Source organism: Rutilus rutilus, assembly GCF_951802725.1.
Source record: "Rutilus rutilus genome assembly, chromosome: 2".
Lineage (NCBI taxonomy): Eukaryota > Metazoa > Chordata > Actinopteri > Cypriniformes > Leuciscidae > Rutilus > Rutilus rutilus.
Genome location: NC_140210.1, coordinates 50835197 through 50842975, shown reverse-complemented (window position 1 = coordinate 50842975; position 7779 = coordinate 50835197).

Below are 7779 nucleotides of genomic sequence, written 5' to 3'. Positions count from 1 at the left end.
ATATCTTTTTAATGAAATCTGAGAGATTTCTGTCCCTCCATTGACATACTGTATATGCAATTGAAACTGAAACTGATGCTTCTAAAAGTTCATAAAGAGATCTTAAAGCTAATCCATATTATATATTATGGATTATAATATGGCGCTGTTGTACTGTGGCTGTCGTTGCATCATCCAAGTGGATGGTGCACACTGGTGGTGGTTGAGGAGAGATTTCATGATATGATTGTAAAGCGCTTTGGGTGTACAGTAGTACATAAGAAAGCGCTATATAAATGCCTCATTCATTCATTCATTCATTCATTCATTCAACAGATTTATTTTAGGCTTTTATTCACATACAAACATTGATCAGTGAACATCAACAGCATAGACATCACAGTCAACAATTTGATCTCACAGTGATCTCACCATGAGCTCCCAGGATCCTCATGATATGATCACAATCTGAGTTCACAGTGATCTAAAAGTGTAACCTCACAGCGCCCTCACTGTGTGCTCATACTACGGTCACAATGTGAGGTCAAAGTGCACAAAGACTAGACTAAAAAAAAATGCTATGTTGGCTTTAATTAACTTTTTTTTTTAGTTGAATAAGGTTAACAGTTTTGGACCAAATTAAGACTGTTAACCTTATTCAACTAAACGGCATTGGATTAACCTTATGTAATTGACTTTAGTTAATTGAAATAAATAATGTTACATAAATCCAACGTAACTTAGTTACGTTGAGAATTTTTAATAATTGAGAATTAACAGAGGTTTAACTCTAATGTGTTTCATTTGAAGTCACCATAACAGTGATTCGTTTTTCCATTAGTTGGACTCTTAACATTAAAAGAAAATTAAACATCTGCATTGGAATCTAACAATTATGATCCTGGACCACAAAACCAGTCACATGGGTAATATATTTTTTTAATTATTGATTTATACATCCTCTGAAAGCTGAATAAAAATGCTTGCCATTAATGTATGATTTGTTAATAAATGACAATATTTGGCCGAGATATAACTATTTGAAAATATGGAATCTGAGGGTGCAAAAATAAATGAAACATTAAGAAAATCGTCTTTAAAGTTTTACAAATGTTGCGATTGTGCTGCATTCACTCACAAAAAAAAAAAAAAAATGTTTTATATATCTATGGTAGGAAATTTATAAAATATCTTCATGGGACATGATCTTCAGTTTATATCCCAATGATTTTTGGCATAAAAGAAAAATCGATAATTTTGACCCAAACAATGTATTGTTGGCTATCGCCACAAATATACCCGTGCGACTTGTGATCCAGGGTCACAATTGTGTTGTGCCATGAATACAGATATATTTTTAAATCCTGTGTTAATAAAGCTATCAAGATGTGCATACATGTTTAAAAATGCGTGTAAAAAAAAATGTATGCGCCCATTTAAGAAGGGTAAATGTTTTATCCAATAAGAAAACATGTACATAAACGACCATGGAAACACATTCATCAAATAAATTCCTCGATGCGCATCAGAAAAGACGTGACTTTGTGATGGGATGGCATAACTGGACTAACAATCTTTTTTGCACAGCATCTGAAATGCCTGAGCAAAGTCTGTCATCAAAGTGGTTCAGTATAATCACCTCTCTGAACTCTCTTACATGAAAGCAGCAGCATCCGCCTCCGAAAGCAAGATAACACGTTTATTGTGTTGAGGTGCAAGTAATTTATTATACACAAAAATTGTTATATACAGCGGCTTCTCCTACTTTTCGCAAATGTTTTATGCGATATTTCAATTCTGTGCATAAGTTAAATTTGTAACTTTGGATGGAAACATAGCTATTAAAACCATTGAATGTGTAACAGAACAAGATTAAGTAAAGGTCAGTTACAAAGGTTTAAAATGTCAGATATCCATAAATTAACTCGTAATCTGATACTCTTTCCAGTCACTCCGTCCCATTTGCTGTCAATCTTGCATTATCGACCTATATGAAGCACATTTGATACGTGCTTACAGTAAAGGCCATAACTGTTTATGGTATACAATAAATAACAGAGAATAAATAGTCATTCTCTTCATTGCCAGGCTTCAAAATACAAGCTGCACTGACAGTGAATTATGGAAAAGATGGCCTTATTCTCTGTTTTTATTATCTTAGCTTGTCTGCATGTCCACAGTGTTAGTGTTAGGCTTCCGGGTGGATGAAGTAGGAGGCAAACTCAAAGATGAAGAATTCCAAGGCTTTAATTCTCAATAATAACAGATACACAAAAACAGGGAGCGTGTGCTCAGAACAAGACTACCTAACATTAAACATTGACCGACACAGAAGACTCAACCATCTATCTAATCAACCAATCATATGGCAGTTGCTTCAATGCATTTAGGGGTGTGGTCCTGGTCAAGACAATCTCCTGAACTCCAAACTGAATGTCAGAATGGGAAAGAAAGGTGATTTAAGCAATTTTGAGCGTGGCATGGTTGTTGGTGCCAGCCGGGCCGGTCTGAGTATTTCACAATCTGCTCAGTTACTGGGATTTTCACGCACAACCATTTCTAGGGTTTACAAAGAATGGTGTGAAAAGGGAAAAACATCCAGTATGCGGCAGCCCTGTGGGCGAAAATGCCTTGTTGATGCTAGAGGTCAGAGGAGAATGGGCCGACTGATTCAAGCTGATAGAAGAGCAACTTTGACTGAAATAACCACTCGTTACAACCGAGGTATGAAGCAAAGCATTTGTGAAGCCACAACACGCACAACCTTGAGGCGGATGGGCTACAACAGCAGAAGACCCCACCGGGTACCACTCATCTCAATTTGCACGAGCTCACCAAAATTGGACAGTTGAAGACTGGAAAAATGTTGCCTGGTCTGATGAGTCTCGATTTCTGTTGAGACATTCAGATGGTAGAGTCAGAATTTGGCGTAAACAGAATGAGAACATGGATCCATCATGCCTTGTTACCACTGTGAAGGCTGGTGGTGGTGGTGTAATGGTGTGGGGGATGTTTTCTTGGCACACTTTAGGCCCCTTAGTGCCAATTGGGCATCGTTTAAATGCCACAGCCTACCTGAGCATTGTTTCTGACCATGTCCATCCCTTTATGACCACCATGTACCCATCCTCTGATGGCTACTTCCAGCAGGATAATGCACCATGTCACAAAGCTCGAATCATTTCAAATTGGTTTCTTGAACATGACAATGAGTTCACTGCACTAAAATGGCCCCCACAGTCACCAGATCTCAATCCAATAGAGCATCTTTTGGGATGTGGTGGAACGGGAGCTTCGTGCCCTGGATGTGCATCCCACAAATCTCCATCAACTGCAAGATGCTATCCTAACAATATGGGCCAACATTTCTAAAGGATGCTTTCAGCACCTTGTTGAATCAATGCCACGAAGAATTAAGGCAGTTCTGAAGGCGAAAGGGGGTCAAACACAGTATTAGTATGGTGTTCCTAATAATCCTTTAGGTGAGTGTATATAGTCCTTGCATCCTTTCCTGTGACTCAGTGACTGTCACCTGAATGAAAGGCTCATTATGTATGCGGGCCCCATTGTCTCCTCAGGTGTGAACTACTCTATATTCATGATGGTGTTGGATCGTTGCATATTGCCTTTCCAAACAAAAAGTGTTTTACAAAATTTAAATCAATGTATTGTTTTATGTGAATGATTAGGCAGGATGATTTTCACATCATTTTGAAGAAAAAACTGTATTACATTAGTCAAAAGTATTGTTGACACATATTTAGTACCAGGACCAGCGGTCAGCAGAAGACGCACGGCAAGAGCGCGCAAGTGTTTTTTTAGAATACTGAGTTCTCCTGTTATTTCAGTGTTGTATTTAAGTCAAGGTAAGCCTATCTTCGATTCTTTGCTTATTTTGTATTTTTAACTTCACATAATTCTGTATTTTATTTAGACGCGTTGCTACATTAAGAAACAGTCGCGTGTGAAAATTATTATTGCAGTTTAATTGCACTTAAGTATTTGCTCCTAGCAGTTTCGATTTGCCCCATTTTCGCTTTATTGACTTATTTGCCGGACCGAGACAGCTGTCCTCACTCAAGCGGTGATAGCATTATATCTATATCTATGTAATTTGCGCGCCTTCGCGGAAGCGTCAGCGGAAGCGTTCAGCTCTCGTGTTCAGCCTCCTCGTGTGAAGACCGACTCGGGTAAAGACCAGCGACTCTACCTGCGCGACTCCACCGAGCAAGGACACCAGAAAGGCACTTAAGTATCTCCTTTTCCCTTTTCCTTCCCAGTTTTTATCTTATTGTTCACCTTAATCAACATGTGTTTTCAATACATTCCTGTTATCTCTCGACAACGCCCTTTCATCACGCGCAAAAGGCAGCGCAATACTGCTAATCTGCGTCCCATTCTCTCATCCTCACACACTCCTCTCTCTCTTTCCGTGGGTCTATGGAATTGTCAGTCAGCAGTCAACAAAGCTGACTTCATTCCAGCCTTTGCATCTCATTCTACTCTCAGTATCCTGGGCTTGACTGAGACCTGGATTCAACCAGAAGACTCAGCAACCCCCGCTGCTCTCTCTAGCAATTTCTCCTTCTCTCACTCCCCTCGTCAGTCTGGGAGGGGTGGGGGTACAGGGCTTCTCGTTTCTAACAATTGGAAATACTCAGCGCTCTCTTCTCTATGCAACAACAACTCATTTGAATATCATGCTATCACACTTACAACTCCCAGTAAGATCCATATTGTAGTCATTTATCGCCCCCCAGGTCAGCTGGGTAACTTCGTAGAGGAGCTGGATGTGCTGCTGTCCTCTTTCCCTGAGGACGGCACCCCACTTCTAGTCTTCGGTGACTTCAACATTCATCTCGAAAAGCCACATGCAACAGACTTCACCTCTCTCCTAGCCTCTTTCGATCTCAAACGACACATCACCACAGGTACTCACAAATCAGGCAACCAACTGGACCTGGTTTACACACGCAACTGCATCACAGACAACATTTTGGTGAGACCTCTCCATGTTTCAGATCATTTCCTCATTACTTTCAGTCTACAACTCTCTACCCCTGCACTACTAACCCCACCACCAGTCACCTTCAGGCGAAACCTGCGCTCACTTTCCCCCTCCCATCTTTCCTCTGCCGTGTCATCTTCTCTTCCCCCACCCTCACAATTCTCATCTCTGGATGTGAATACCGCAACGGATACCTTATGCTCCACTCTAACCTCTTCTCTAGACAATATCTGCCCTCTCTCCTCCAGGCCAGCACGCGCTACTCCCTCTAACCCCTGGTTATCTGAGGTTCTTTGTGAACACCGGACCGAACTCAGGGCAGCAGAGAGGAAATGGCGCAAATCAAAAGACTCATCTGACCTGAGTATGTATAAATCTGTCCTCTCGTCCTTTTCTGTTGATGTTCATGCTGCAAAATCTTCATACTTCCACAACAAGATCAACAGCTCCTCCAACACACGATTACTTTTCAAGACATTCAACTCTCTACTCTGTCCACCTCCACCACCACCCACCTCCTCTTTAACTGCCGACGATTTTGCGAACTTCTTCACCAACAAAACAACAACTATCAGCAGTCAGTTCTCAGCTCCACACACACAGGAACCCAGACTGACCCCTTCCACAGCCAATAACCCTCTGTCCTCCTTTTCTCCGCTAACCGAGGAAGAAAGTATCTACACTTCTCCTCTCCAGTCATCCTACCACCTACCCTCTAGACCCCATCCCCTCACACCTTCTACAAGCCATCTCTCCCACACTTCTATCAGCACTCACACACATCATCAACTCATCCCTCCATACTGGCACTTTCCCTACAGCATTCAAGCAGGCTCGGGTTACTCCACTGCTTAAAAAACCAACACTAAACACATCATTTGTAGAGAATTACAGACCTATCTCTCTCCTACCATTCATTGCGAAAACCAAGTAACATCCTTCTTGTCTCTAAACAACCAGCTGGATGTCAACCAATCTGGCTTCAAGAAAGGGCATTCAACTGAGACTGCATTACTGTCGGTCACAGAAGCTCTACGGATTGCAAAAGCTGCTTCCAAATCTTCAGTCCTCATTCTCCTGGATCTGTCTGCTGCCTTCGACACTGTGAATCATCAGATCCTTATGTCCAGCCTCTCATCACTGGGCATCATAGGAACTTCACTCCACTGGTTTGAGTCCTATCTCACAGGTAGGTCCTTCAAGGTCGCATGGAGAGGCGAGGTATCCAGAGCACATCAACTGACCACAGGGGTTCCCCAGGGTTCAGTTCTTGGTCCCCTCCTCTTCTCCATCTACACTACATCACTGGGACACATCATACAGGCACACGGTTTTTCCTACCACTGCTATGCTGATGACACACAGCTCTTCCTCTCATTTCAACCAGATGATCCCACAGTAGCTGCACGGGTCTCAAGCTGTCTGGCGGACATCTCCACATGGATGAAGGAACATCACCTGCAGCTCAACCTGGCAAAGACTGAGCTTCTCGTCCTCCCTGCCAATCCGTCTCTACAGCACGACTTCACCATCCAGCTAGATTCATCATCAATCACCCCATCAAGGTCGGTCAGAAATCTTGGAGTAACGTTTGATGACCAGCTGACCTTCACAGATCACATTTCAAAGACAGCTCGATCATGCAGGTTTGCACTGCACAACATCAGGAAGATCAGGCCTTTCCTAACTGAGCATGCAACACAACTTCTCGTCCAGGCTCTGGTCATTTCTAGGCTTGACTACTGCAATGCTCTTCTGGCCGGACTTCCAGCATATGCAACCAAACCTCTACAGATGATCCAGAATGCTGCAGCTCGTCTTGTCTTCAACGAGCCCAAGAGGGCCCACGTCACTCCTCTGTTCATCTCTCTGCACTGGCTACCTCTCGCTGCTCGCATCAAGTTCAAGGCATTGACGCTTGCTTACAGATCTATCACAGGCTCAGCTCCCTCCTACTTTCACTCACTCCTACGAGCCTACATCCCTACCAGACGCCTACGATCGGTCAACGAGTGACGTCTCGTGGTTCCATCACAGAAAGCCACAAAATCACTTTCCAGAACATTCTCATTCACAGTTCCATGCTGGTGGAACACTCTCCCCACCCTCATCCGGAATGCAGAATCCCAACAGCTGAAAACTCATCTCTTCCGTGAGCACTTAACTTCATAAAAAAAAAAAAAAAAAAAAAAAAAAAAATCTGCCTTAAAAAACTTTTTTTTTAAAGTAAAATAAAAAACCTTTCCCTTTAAAACCTCACTTATCGGGCTTACGCTACTCTGAATAATGCCTGAACTTCGTATTTTGAGCACTTCTTGCGTTGTTGTTGTTTTTGCCTCTTCATGATGACTCGCTTAATTTAGTCCTAATTTGTAAGTTGCTTTGGATAAAAGCGTCTGCTAAATGACTAAATGTAAATGTAAATGTGTTTTGTGGCCTTATTTCAGAAACTTTCATTTTTAGTTTTTTCAATAACCATGCATAAACATTATTCTCTCAAAAATACAAACATGTACATACATTTTGCTCACATATTATGGTAGCCCTGTTTGTGCTAAATAGAGTGTAATTACACCTTTGCCATTAATATGTTTATAAGCAACTGAAAAAAGCACAAATGTCAGGGCATGTCAGAACATCTCAAGGACCCCAAAAACACCTTAGACCCCAGAGGGTTAATTTAACACCAGGGAATTTAACACCAGGGAATTTACCACGCACGCACGCACAGTTTAAGATTTTTTTGGTTAAAAAAATGGGTACATGGGTAAGATGACCATGTTCAGGAATGG